This window comes from Chiloscyllium plagiosum, unplaced genomic scaffold (assembly GCF_037043375.1).
Source record: "Chiloscyllium plagiosum isolate Xiang-an unplaced genomic scaffold, Cpla_swu_hap1 HiC_scaffold_11, whole genome shotgun sequence".
Classification (NCBI taxonomy): domain Eukaryota; kingdom Metazoa; phylum Chordata; class Chondrichthyes; order Orectolobiformes; family Hemiscylliidae; genus Chiloscyllium; species Chiloscyllium plagiosum.
The window spans coordinates 85,755,773-85,769,979 of record NW_028270149.1 but is presented as its reverse complement, the minus strand read 5'-3'; the positions used below and the strand labels follow the sequence as shown (position 1 = coordinate 85,769,979).

Genomic DNA, 14,207 nt, shown 5'->3' with positions numbered 1-14,207 from the left:
GTTCTCCTAAGTTCTGCCTTGAGTCTCAATCGCATAATTTTCTCTGCCGAACTCTGCTAATAGCAGACGAGCATCATTTACACCATCATTAAAATATTAATTTCCCAACATACTACATCCTCTGCAGCCTCACCCATAATGTAATCTTACATCTCTTGCTTATAATTACTCTCAGAAAAATCCTCTGTATCTAGAGGGTGGAAACATACCATTTTACTCACTCCTCACACATAGGCTTCATTTTTGCAGTACAGTGCAGAATGTCAGGAGAAGGCAAAAAAAGTCAGGGTGAATGCTAGTCATCTCAATGTTAACACATGGAGAGGAGGAGGCATTGAACAGTGGAGATGTACGTGGACCTCATGATTCTATGCGACAGCAGTAGGTATCAGATAGAAGCATGGTATTCAACTCTCAGCCATGTTGACTTGATTTCAATAGTGAATGAAATATAACCATATACATCATGATAACACAGATTCATCAGAAAAATAACAGGTTGTTGTGGATTAAATTAGCAACATAAGCTACAGAAACTAGAGTTGCATTTAGGCGGTGATCAGAACATGTTGTTTGGAGTGATACAAATATGTGAGAAGACAGAAATGGAGAAAGTCTGACTTCTGGTGGACAGAGTGGCTAGGGTCTGAACTCAGGCACTTTCATAACATATATCAGGTTGTGTCATGATGTTAAGGATGATGTTTTCACATTGGGGATGCAATGAGGTTGGAGTGATGGAGGAGAGCCTGACAAAAGCTTTTGACAAGATTCTACACAAGACATTAGTAAGCAAAATTAAAGCTGATGGTATCGGAGATAATGTATTGATGTGGATAGAGAACTGGTTGTCAGGCAGGAGCAAAGAGTTGGAATCAACAGATCTTTTCAGAAGGGCAGGCAGTGATGAGTGGGATGCCACATGGTTTGGTGCTGGGACCCCAGCTGTTCACAATATATATTAATGATTTGGACATGGAATTGAATGCCATATCTCCAATCGCACAGATGACACTAAACTGGGTGGCAATGTGTGCTGTGAGGAGGATGTTCAGGCTGGTAGATTGGACAAAACTTGTCAAATACAATATAATGTGAATAAATGTGAGGTTATCCAGTTTGGTCACAGAAACAGGAAGTCAGATTATTACCTGAATGATGGCAGTTTAGGAAGAGGTGAGGTGCAATGACCTGGCTGTCATGCTGGAACAGTCGCTGAAGGTTGGCATGTAGGGGCAGTGAGGAAAGTTGGTAGCATGCTGGCTGGCCTTTAGAGCAAGAGGATTTGAGCATTAGAGTAGGATGCCTTGCTACAGTTGTACAGAGCTTTGGTGAGGCCCTACCTTGGGTATTGTGTGCAGTTTTGGCCTCCAGGTCTAAGGAAGGGCATTCTTGCTACTGACGGAGTCCAGTGAAGCTTCACCAGATTGTTTCCCGTGATGGCAGGACCCTGACATATGAAGAAACTCTGGATCGACTGATTTTGTACTCACTGGAAGTTAAAAATGGCGGAGAATCTCATTGAAACATAACATGTCCTGGACTGGACAGGCTAGATGTGGGAAGATTGATTGCAGTGTTGGGGAAGTCCAGAACAAAGCGGTCACAGTCTAAGCCATTCAGGGCTGAGATGAGGAAGAATTTCTTCACTCAGAGAGATGAGGATTCTCTCCCGCAGAAAACTGTTGGGGGCGACTTCATTAAATATATTCAAGAGGGAGCTGGACTTGGCCCTTGCGACTAAAGAGATCAATGGGTATGGAGAGAAAGCAGGAGTGGGATACTGAGATTGCATGATCAGCCATGATCATATTGAATGGTCAAACGGTCAAATGGCCTACTCTTGCACCTATTTTCAAGGTTTCTCTGTATCCCTCCCATATCTGCTGCCAGCATTGTAAGCAATGAGTACAGGACTTTCGTCAGAGCTTTGGTAAAGTAAGTGGACCAAGGGTTAAAATATTGATGTTAAGCTATCTTACAGCAGTCAGTGATGGACCCAGGGACTGGGATAGGAAAGGGCCAGGTGGGGATTATCTTACAACAGGCCCATTTAACTGGGAGCTGGGCCACTAGGGAGCCCACTGTCCCTGGAGGAGACTCAAAAATAAAACGCAAGGGCGTAAGATATTAAAGTTAGAACCAGGATGAAAAAAAACAGAAAATATTGTTTAAAAAAAAGTCATAGAAACTTTGCTCTCCCAAAATGCTGAGGGTAATTGGAGATTTTGAGGTGGATCAGTTTGTGTTCAGTGAAGATATCTGGGGAGTAAGGATATCTGGGGATATGAAGCAATGTTGGTGATATGAAGACTCAATCCAAACAAAAAACTGGAAATACAACCACAAGATTCTAAAACTCCTTAATTCACTGAATGATCTGCATGGCAGACAATAACACAGATAATCGGAATTCAATATTTCCAGGCCTGACCGGACCAGTTCAGTTTCAGTAACATATCTCAAGCTGTGCCCAGGAATAATGTTCTAGAATGGTGTGTACAATTATTTGTTCTGATCTGTAAATCCAAGGTAATTTTGTACTTCCTGCCCTGTAGCGACAAAGCATTCCCATTTCCCAGAAATGGTCTGCCTTGGAGTTCCATTAAATTTGACTTTCAGTTCTGAGTTTCATTTCCCTGCAGGCTTCTTTCTCACAAAGTCATTCAAACAATAAGTTTGCAATTCAGATACTGTATATTCAGGGCCTTTGGAGAAACAGGAATTACAGTGAACAATGTCAGCTGCTCACTCTCTACCATTGCCTCACTGCTATAGATTGCTGTGTGTTGAATGTCTGTGCAGTTTAATTCCTCTTATGTTTGTTATTGTTACGTTAACTGAATCCTTTGTTCCAGAGGTAGTACAGTTTACAGGCTTTGTGCTGCCTAACACAGTAGGTGAAGGAGACAGGATGTCACTTGGTCAGTGTGAGAGATTATCTCTGGGAATCTGGTGTATAGGGCATTAAATAAGGTTTACTGCAAGAAGTCGAGTGTGTTGTGTGGGGAAGGAGAGGTTTTGTCAAGGGCCAGGAGGACAAATGTTCACAATTATTCTTTTTTGTTTAGCTCACTAATAGGTACGAAACTGTATTTTTGGGCTGTCTTTAAATTGATAGAATCCCTACAGTGTGGAAACAAGCCATTTGGCCCAACATGTCCACACCAACCCTCCAAAGAGTAACTCACCCAGACCCATTCCCCTACCCTATTACTCTACATTTACCCCTGACTAATGCACCTATACATCACTGAACTTTATGGGCAATTTAGCATGGCCAATTCACCTAACCTGCACATCTTTTGGATTGTGGAAGGAAGCTGGAGCACCTAGCAGGAATCCACACAGACACAGGGAGCATGTGCAAACTCCACACAGACAGTTGCCCGTGGCTGGAATCAAACTGGGTCCCTGGCACTGTGAGATAACATTGCTAACCACCGAGCAACCGTGCAATTGCTGTAACTTAGAAAAATATTATTTTTAATGACATAGCTATACTAGTATGTATTAGGAATATTAATTTAATTACCAACCAGGAATAAGGGAAAGTCAGTATGGAAACGTGATATAGGTAATGCAAAGCAGAATAAAGTTAAAACAAGTTAATGCAGTCAGTTGAATGGAATGTATGGCCTGTGATATGTGGGAGGTCATTGATCTGACCATGTGCAGGAAGTGCTCCCAACTGCAGAGACCTGACCTCCAGGCCTTTGACCTTGAGTGGTACATGGAGACACTGAGAGGCTGAGAGGTGGCCACACCTCTGCTTAATCACCTGGAGGAAGGCTCCATCTGGCTCACTAATGGCCTTCAGGGAAGGAAATCTGCCATCCTTGTCTGGTCTGACCTACATGCAACTCCAGACCCACAGCAATGTGTCTTAGCTTCCCTCTGAAATGGCCTGGTTCACTGGGTGATTCAAACTCACATCCTCCTCTCTCCCAGCAGCCTCACCTCTCTGACCCAGAGTTCCTAGTCTCTGAGCCATTCACACTGGCTTTGAGACAGGTGCTGAAGAAGGGTTACACCCGAAACGTTGACTTCTTCACCTCCTGATGTTGCCTGGTTTGCTGTGTTCTTCCAGCCTCCCACCTGTCTAGTTTGGATTCCAGCATGTGCAGTTTCTCTGAAATGGTCCAGCAATTGCTATAGAATCTAAGCAAAGAAATGAAATCAGATGGACCACTTGGCATCGACCAAGACACTGGAAAAGACAATGGCAAAATCAGCCTTGTTGACCCCGCAAGGTCGTCCTTACCAATATCTAGGGGCTAGTGCCAAAACTGGGAGAGGTGTCTCACAGACTAATCAGGCAACAAGCTGACATAGTCATACTCATGGAATCATGCCGTACAGTCAATTTCCCAGACACCACTATCACTGTACTGGGATATATCCTGTCTCTCTGGCAGAACAAACCCAGCAGGTGGTGGCACATCGGTGTCCAATTGGAAGGGAATTACCCCAGGAGTCCTCACCATTGATGTGAAGTCTCAGCGCTTCAGGTTAAACATGGACAAGGAAACCACCTGCTAATTATCCCTCAGCTGATGAATCTCCATGTTGAAGAAAACTTGGAGGAAGCACTGAGAGTGGAAAGGACACAAAGTTTAATCTGTGTGAGGGATTTCAGTGTCCACCACCAAGTGTGGCTCAGCAGGAACACAATGAGAAAGTGAGGACTGCAGATGCTGGAGAGTCAGCATCAAAGAGCGCATTGCTGGGAAAGCACAGTCAGTCAGGCAGCATCGAGGAGCAGGAAAGTCAACGTTTCGGGCATAAGTACTTCATCAGGAATGTGGAAATGTTCAGGGGCTGAGAAATAAATAAGGGGTAGGGTGGGGCTGGGGGCGGGTAGGTGGGAAGGCGATAGGTGGAGGAAGGTAGGGGGTGATTGTGATAGGTCGGTGGGAAGGGTGGAGTGGATAGGTGGGAAAGGAGATGGGCAGGTAGGTCAGGTCAAGAGGGTGGTGTCAAGTTGGAGGGGTGGACCTGGGATGAGGTGGGGAGTGGTGGGGAGATTTGGAAACAGTTGAAGTCAATGTTGATGCCATGTGGCTGCGGGAACCTGAAGCAGAAGATGAGGCATTCTTCCTCCAGTCGGCAGATGGCTTTGACTTGGCGGTGGAGAAGGTCCAGGATTTGCATGTCCTTGGGTGAGTGGGAGGGGGAGCTGAAGTGGTTGTGCCCACTTACATCCATGATCCCTCCGATGTTTTATGTCAGTTTCAGATTTTCCAGTTCGCAGGCTTCAGCTGCCTCCTCTTTACCATGGACTTGCAATCGCTTTACATGTCCATTCCCCACCAGGATGGTCACTTCTTCCTTGAACAAAGGCCTGGATTGTTCCCATCCACTGCCAGCCTCCTCTGCCTGGCCAAGCTCAACCTCACACTGAACAACTTCTCTTTTAACTCCTCTCATTTGCTTCAGGTCAGAAGGATGGCCATGGGTACCTGCATGAGGCCTGGTTTTGCCTGTTTCTCTGTTAATCCTTGTTCCAGTCTTATTCTGGCTCCCAACCACAATTCTTTCTCCAGTATATCAATGATATCATCGGTGCTGCCCCCCTCTCTTGTCCTAAATTGGAGAAGTTTATTGATTTTTGCGCCACTTTCACTTTCACCTGGTCCATCTCTGACTCCTCCTTCCCCTTCCTCAACATGTCTGATTCCTAGGGATAGACTGGCCACCAATATCTTCTATAAATCCACTAAGTCCCACAATTATCTTGTCTGCACATCCACGCATCCTGCTTCCTGTAAAGACTCTATTCCATTCTGCCGGTTCTTCCATCTCCATTACATTTGTTCCGCTGATGCCAAATTTGGAAAGGGAGTCTCCGAAATGTCCACTTTCTTCCTCAGCCGAGGATTCCCCAGCACTGCTGTTGGCAGGGCCCTCAGCTGAGTTCGACCAATCTTCGGCCCTCACCCCCTATTCTGATAGGATCCCTCTTGTCCTTACCTACCATCCCACCAGTAATCCACAACCAGAGGATCATTAGCTGTCATTTCCACCACCTCTAGCGAGATACCACCAACAGACATGTATTCCCCTCCCCTCTGGGATACCTTGGTCCATTCTTCCTTCACCCCCAACAACCACCTCCACAGCCTCAGGGCACCTTCCCCTGTAACCTGCAACTGTCTATTTACTTTTTCCCTCCTCAGTTTCTAAGGTCTCAAACACTCCTTCTAGGTGAAGCAGTGCTTTATCTGCACTTCACACAATCCAGTCTACTGCATTCGCTGCTCACGATATGGTTTCAATCACGTTGGGGGAACAAAAAATAGAGTGGGTGACAACTTTGCAGAACACGTTTGGTCTGTCTGCAAAAATGACACTGAGCTTCCCTTTGCCTGCCACTTCAACAGAAGCTGGAAGAACAGAACCTCATTTTCCACCTGGCGTCTTTGCAACCTTCTGGACTCAATATCGAGTTCAACAACTTTAGGGCTTGAGTTTTCCAATGTCCTTATTCCAACCCCCCATATGCCAGGCCTTGTTATCACATAGATTACACACCATCATTGTTAGCCACTAACTGTACCCACTAATAGGTATTCACCCTCCTAAGCAGATTGTTGTTGACTCCTTTGTCTGTCCAACTTCTTCTCTCTCTTTGGGCTGTATTCCCATCCATCATTTACTCCTTACTCCTCCCCCCAGCCTATCTTCTGCAAATAAACCAACATTTTCTCACTACCGTCAGTTCTGAGGAAGGGTCACTCAACTTGAAACATTAACCCTGATTTCTCTCCACTGACATACTGAGATTTTCCGCAATTTCTGTTTTAGTTTCTGATTTACAGCATCCGCAGTTCTTTCGCTTCTTACAGCAGATAATGCATTTTTTTTGTTAATTAATGTGTGTGCAGCACGTCCTCAGTAAATGCACAGCACTGTTTATGTGCTCCAATTTCTGAAGCAAATGGCAATATCACAGTTTGATTTCTGTCCACTCTACCATCTTGAATCCCCTTGTTCACAAGCTCATACGATCATAAGAAATAGGAAAGAGACTAGACCCATCAGTCCTGGCCTGTCATTGAAGGCATTATGAATGATCTCATTGTGGTCTGAATGACACTGTCTGCCACCCTTGGCTTCTCTGTGGATCAAAACTGTGCCCAAATCAGCTTTGAATATACTCCAGCCTCCACTGCTCTGTGAGATGGAAAATTCCATTCATTACCTTCTGAGTCAAGAAATTCCCCCTCAAGATGAACTTAAATGACTGACTCTTTTTGCTAAAACATTGCTCCCTTTTTCTAACTTCTTCTCCAAGTGAAAGCATTTTCCCATCATCCACCATGACAAGATCATGAAGAATCTTGTTTCATTCAATAAATCGCACCTTTTTCTATCTCCTGCATCCATAGGTTAAAACTGATGGAATCTTTTCCATGTAGGAAAAGCCCAAGAATCAGCCCTATGAAATGTTTTTTGAACTGCTTTTAAGGTAAGTATATCCCTTTTTAAATGAGGGGTACAAGACTATACACTATGTAATATAACTCATTATATCTTATTGACTGGAACAAATTGGGATCTCCTGGGGTACATGGTTGAAGTCATGTCGACAAAACATTCTTTCTTTAAGGTTTAATTGTGTCCATCATTCCTGACTTGTGCATTAAAGATGGAGAGGGAGTAATGATGTGAGTTACTCACTGTTCTTATAGCCAGAGTATTTGTACAGCTAGTCCATTACAGTTTCTGGTCAATGGTAACACCCAAGGTGTTGATAGTGAGGGATTCAGTCATGGTAATGCTATTGAATTTTAAGGGTTATTGATTAGACTCTGTAATGTTGGAAATGGTCATTGCCTGTCATTTATGTGGCATGAATGTCACTTGTTAGTTGTCAGCCCAAACCTGGATATTGTCTGGATCTTGTTGCATTTGAACATGGACTGCCTCAGTATCTCAGTAACCACAAATGTTGCTGAACATTGTGTAATCGTCAGTGAACATCTCGCTTCTGACCTTATAATGGAGGGAGGGTCATTGATGAAGCAGCTGAATATGGTTGGGCTAGGACGCTACCCTGAAGAGTTCTTGTAAAGTTGTCCTGGAGCTGAGATGACTTACTGAGATGATCTCTTCAACTCTTCAAACACTTCAGTTAAATAAAAGGGGCAGCACAGTGGCTCAGTGGTTAGCATTGCTGCCTCACAGCAGCAGGGTTCGAGGTTTGATTCCAGCCTCGGGCGACTGTCTGTGTGGAGTTTGCACATTCTCCCCGTGTCTGCGTGGGTTTCCTCCCACAATCCAAAGATGTGCAGGTTAGGGTGGATAAATTGCCCATCATGTTCAGGGATGTATAGGTTAGGTGCATGAGTCAGGGGTAAATGTAGGGGAATAGGTCTGCGTGGGATACTCTTTGGAGGGCCAGTGTGGACTTGTTGGGTCAAATGGCCTGTTTCCACATAGTAGGGGTTCTAAATCTAAAAACATCTAACAACCACAACCACCTTCCTTTGTGCCAGATTTGACTTCAACCAGTGGGGAGTTTTGCACCCTAATATCCATTGATTCTAATTTTTCTAGCTTCCTTGATGCAACACTTTGATGTCATGGGCAGTCACTCATGCCTCATCTCTGGAGTTCATTTTTTTTGCCTCTATTTGACCATAATGAGGTCAAGAGCTGAGTGGCCCTGGCAGAACCCATACTGGAGTTCATTGAGCAGGTTATTGCTGAGCAAGTACTGCTTGATAGCACCTTCCAAACTTTACTAACGATCAAGGGTAAACAGATAGGACAGTCTCAATGATGTGGTGGCTCAGTGGTTAGCATTGCTGCCTTATAGTGTCAAGAATCCAGGTTCGATTCCAGCCTCAGATGACTGTCTGTGTGGAGTTTGCACATTCTCCCTGTGACTGCGTGGGTTTCCTCCAGGTGTAAATTAGGTGGATTAGTCATGGGAAATGCAAGGATACAGGGATAGGGTGTGGACTTGTTGGGCTGAATAGCCTGTTTCCACACTGTAGGGATTCTGAATAACTGATTGGTTGGATTTGTCCTGTCTTTTGAGTACAGGACATACCTGGGCATTTTTCCACATTGTCTGGAAATGCCAGTGTTGTAGTTGTTTTGGAATAACTTGGTGATGGGCATGACAAGTTCTGAAACGCAAATCTTCAGTTCTACTTATAATAAGTCATTAAGGGTATATCCTTTGCAGTATTTCATGCCTTCAGCCAATTCTAGAATTAATCAATTTGGATGACAACTGGCATCTAGAATACTCAAGACATTTGGAGGAATCGAAAATGGATCAATGACTTGGCCCTTCTGATTGAAATAGTTGTAAATGCTTCAGCCTAATTGTTTGCATTGACAAATAAGATGTGCAGTGCTCCCCCATCATTGAAGATGGGTTTATTTGTGGAGTCTCCTGCTCCAGTGAGTTGTTTTAATTGTGCACCAGCATTCACAGCTGGATGTGGCAAGATTATGGAGCTTAGGTCTGATCTATTGTTTGGGGGATCGCTTCACTGCGTCTATCACTTGTTGCTTATGCTATTTGGCATGTACGTTGCCCTGTTTGGTAGCCTCACCGTGTTGCCTCCTCAGTATGCTTAGTGCTGCTCTTGGCATGCCCTCCTGCACTCTCCCGGTTGATGGTAATGGTCTGAGTGGATCATGAAATGACAGATTTTGTTCGAGTATGATTTTGCAGCTGTCAGTGGCCCAAAGACCCTCATGCACCCTGGACCATTCAGAAGTTGAAACTCCTACTATCTAGTTAGCTGATTCTGAAATACTGGGGCAGCTGGACACTATATTTGCATAATTAGTGTTCAACGGGCGGTTACTGATGGATCTTAAGAACATCTGTAGAGATAAACCAGGGAGTACACAGTTAGCCAAGCATGATATGGATGTTGGGGATTTATGGACAAATAGAACAATATCCTTATTATTTAGCTCTGGGAAAATGCTGAAAACAGATATTCAAGCATATTTTTGGCTAAACGTCAATTGTATCAAGTTTTTGAGAAGCTGAGTGATTTTGTTTCCTGTTTTATCATACCAGAATTGATTAATTAACCTCATAGCCCCACCTGTACAGTTTCCCTCTCATCCGGTTCTATCCTGATTTTACCATGCATCATTCCTGGAACAACTTGTCACTTCCGTTTATCCTGGAGTTGACCAGCACCCCTAGTGCTGGTGCAAATATTAAACCATGCATTTGTTTCAGTTCTGTTTACATGAAGTCAAGTGTCTTTAGAGAAAAATAGTCAAGCAAAGCTTTCAAGAAGCTAAAAGCTGGGGTTAGTTGCTTTCATATCTTTACAAATCTGGCTTTGAAAGATTAGGAGGCCTCTGTGTTAACGGTTGCCTCTAAAACGTTTTGGACGTGGAATTCTGCCTTACAAACAGGAGTCAGTAAAAAGGACAATCGAAAAGCTTTGATTTTGTTCATGTTGTATTGCTGGTGGACCCAAAATGCCAAGGTGCTATGCAGGAACATTATCAAACAGGATTTGACACTGGGCTGTGTAAGAAGCTGAAAGAGCGAGTTTAATCCTTTACTGACCAGACGAAACTCATGTTCCTTCATTCAAGTGTTTATTCATGCTGCTTGGGAAATGTACATCAAAGTGGAAAATGGCTTAAATCTTTATTATAAGAATAAAGGTTTGATACTATTTTTACAGATAACGCACTTCTAATTGATTATTCCTACAGATAATATTTTCCAATCAAAAGGTTGCATATTTACTACCCATATTGCTACTTAACCATATGTGATTGATTAACATTCCAAGTTCATGCACATGACTATGTCATCCAATCATATTCAAGCTAACACCCATGATTATGTTAGCCAAATGTACCATTACATGCTCACATCTCTGAGCTGCAAAATGTACATACAATTACAGGAAATCTACACTGTTTAGTCTGCCTCTCCTATCAATCTTCATTGACGGTTGGTAAATGCCCAACTAGACCAAATATTGCATTGTTCTTCAGATGGCCAGTCATCCAGATTGGAGTCCTAAACTTCTGAACGCTCTATATTACTTCCCATATATATATCCATTTTTCTGAGTGTATGCAGTTTCTTGTCTGCACTTCCTTAACACCCTTTTCTGGTGGCAACAAATGCAAATTGTCCATACTAACATAATCAGCTGCAGATTATCACTGCTGTGCAAAGAATCTCCCTCCTGCATGGTATACTGCGGCTGATTTGGTTAACTTGGTTGCTGTTTAGATGGCAAGATTCACCAAACACGTTCTTGACTAATTTGTTCCTTGGTAGCATCTGCATATTGGTATTCCAATGCTATGGATTGGCACATGACCCTTCATGCAATCTGGCCTGGGGTTTCTGAAAATGGTCCTATTATGATTGTGATGTACCTTCTGTCATTCTGCTCCACATAGTTCTCCCTGACACATTCTCGTTCCCAACTAGCTCTCCCTGACGTGTTCCCATCATCACCTGGTGCTCTCCAACATGGTCCAGCTTCAATCTAGCACTCTCCAACATATTCTTGCTACCACCCCCCACCCCCCCCCCCCCCCCCCCCCCCCCCCGCCTCCCCTGCTTCCTGACATGTTCCCACTCTCACCCAGCACTCTCCAAAATGTTCCCATCCCTATCTGGCTCTCCCAGACACTCCCACTCTCACCGGGCACTCCCAACACATTCCTGTATCACTTGGTGTTCGCCCAACATGATCCTGCTCCCATCTGGCACCTGTTTGGATCGCAAAGATTGCCAAATGGAGAGCAATCAAAAACATGATTGTCTCCAGATTATTGAAGACTAACTGCAGGCTCCCATTGTGCAAGAGTCTTTCTGATTCTCACATTGGCTTTTGGTCCATGAACCTAGTCAAACAATCATACAAGAAGCATTTGGTCTGTTTTCCTTTATTGGTCAGAGTATTGAGTACAAGAATTGGGAGGTCATGTTGCAGCTGACCATGATGTTGGTTAGGCCACTGTTGGAATATTGTGTACAATTCTGGTCTCCTTCCTATTGGAAAGACGTTGCGAAACTTGAAAGGGTTCAGAAAAAATTTACAAGGATGTTGCCAGGGTTGGAGGATTTGAGTTATAGGGAGAGGTTGAATAAGCTGGGGCTGTTTTCCTTTGAGTGTTGGACACTGAGGGGTGACTTTATAGAGGTTTATAAAATCATGAGGGGCATGGATAGGACAAATAGACAAAGTTTTTTCCCTGGGGTGGGTGAATCCAGAACTAGAGGGCATAGGTTTGGGGTGAGAGGGGAAAGTTATAAATGGGACCTAAGGTCAACGTTTTCACTCAGAGGGTGGTACGTGCATGGAATGAGCTGCTACAGGAAGTGGTGGAGGCTGGTACATTTAAAAGGCATCTGGTTGATATTTGAATAGGAAGGGTTTGTATGGATATGGACCATGTGCTGGCAGGTGGGACTAGATTGGGTTGGGATATCCAGTCAGCATAGATGAGTGGGACCAAAGGGTCTGTTTCCATGCTGTATATTTCTATGACTCTATGACTCTACTTCACATACATTCCAGTCGGAACCATTGGGTGTTTATGCCTTGCCACTTTTGAAATGTATGAAAAACAAGGTGTTTGTCAAAATCAGAATTTAAAGTTTCAGAATTCGAATAATGTACTGTCTATGTGACTTACAATGTATAAGTATATGATGAATTCTCATGGAGTTAGAGTGTTTTCTCAGAATCTTTTCTGATAGACTCATCTTATCTTGGCTAAATAAATGATCATTGTACAGTACCTTGGTCTCCTGAGATTATTTTATGAAATCATATGGCATTATCATTGCTGGCTAGGCCAGCATTTATTGAATGAAGGGCAGTTTGGTGTCAACCACATTGCTGTGGGTCTGGAGTCACATGTAGACCAGACCAGGTAGTTGCAGGAACTTCTTTCTCTCATGGATAGAGGGTCTTTGGAGTTCAGTGCATGGTTTTCTGAAAGTACAGTCACAGGTAGACAGGCAGTGAAGAAGGCTTTTGGCACACTGACCTTCATCAGTCAGGGCATTGAATATCCAAGTTGGGAAGTTATGTTGCAGTTGTACAGGGCCTTGGGTAGGCCACATTTGGAGCATTGTGTTCAGTTTTGGTCACCTTGCTATTGTTATTAAACTGGAAATAGTGCAAAACAAATGTACAAGGATGTCACCAGGACTCAAGGGTCTGAGCTATAGGCAGAGGTAGGATAAGTTAGAACTTTTTCTTTTGGAGACTGAGGGGCGACCTTATAGAAGTGTATAGTATCAGGAGAGGCATAAATAGGGTGATTGCATTCAGTCTTTTTCCCAAGGTTGGGGAATCAAGGATTGGAGGGCATCAGTTTAAGATTAAAAGGAACAGAATAAAAGGGAAATCTTTTACACAAAGGGTGGTACGCACATGGAATGAGCTGCCAGAGGAAGTGGTTGAGGCAGGCACAGTAACATCATTTAAAAGGAATTTGGACAAAAACATAGATAGGAAAGGTTTAAATGGAAATGGGCCAAGTGCAGGGAAATGGGGTTATTGTTGATGGATATTTTGGTCAGCATGGACCAGTTTGATCCAAAGGCCTGTCTCAGTGCTGTAGGACTCTATGACTCTATTTGTGGGCGGCACGGTGGCACAGTGGTTAGCACTGCTGCCTCACAGCGCCTGAGACCCGGGTTCAATTCCTGCCTCAGGCGACTGACTGTGTGGAGTTTGCACGTTCTCCCCGTGTCTGCGTGGGTTTCCTCCGGGTGCTCCGGTTTCCTCCCACAGTCCAAAGATGTGCAGGGCCAGGTGAATTGGCCATACTAAATTGCCCGTAGTGTTAGGTAAGGGGTCAATGTAGGGGTATGGGTGGGTTGCGCTTCGGCAGGTCGGTGTGGACTTGTTGGGCCGAAGGGCCTGTTTCCACACTGTAATCTAATCTAATCTAATTTTAATTCCCAATGATTATTGAATTCATTTTCCACCATCTGCCATGGCAGAATTTGAACCAAGGTTCCCTAAATATGACTTCGGTCTTAGGCTTAATAGTCTCTCAATAATACCACTAAGCCATGGCCTCTCCTGAGGGAATTAGAATTGATGATACAAGTGTTAGATTGTTACATTAATTTTTAAAGTGGTAGTGTTCAAATGTTCACAATGGGACAGTGGAGTATTTGAGACAGGTTAGTGGTGTAGATTAGAGAAAGTGTGTTGATTTGA

General features: G+C 43.8%; 1 long non-coding RNA gene across 2 annotated transcripts in view; it reads right to left on the bottom strand.

Moving 5' to 3' along the window:
- The window catches only part of LOC148148872 (uncharacterized), a 34,103-nt gene that overhangs the window by 13,557 nt on the left and 6,339 nt on the right, over positions 1-14,207 (bottom strand). The window lies entirely within an intron of this gene.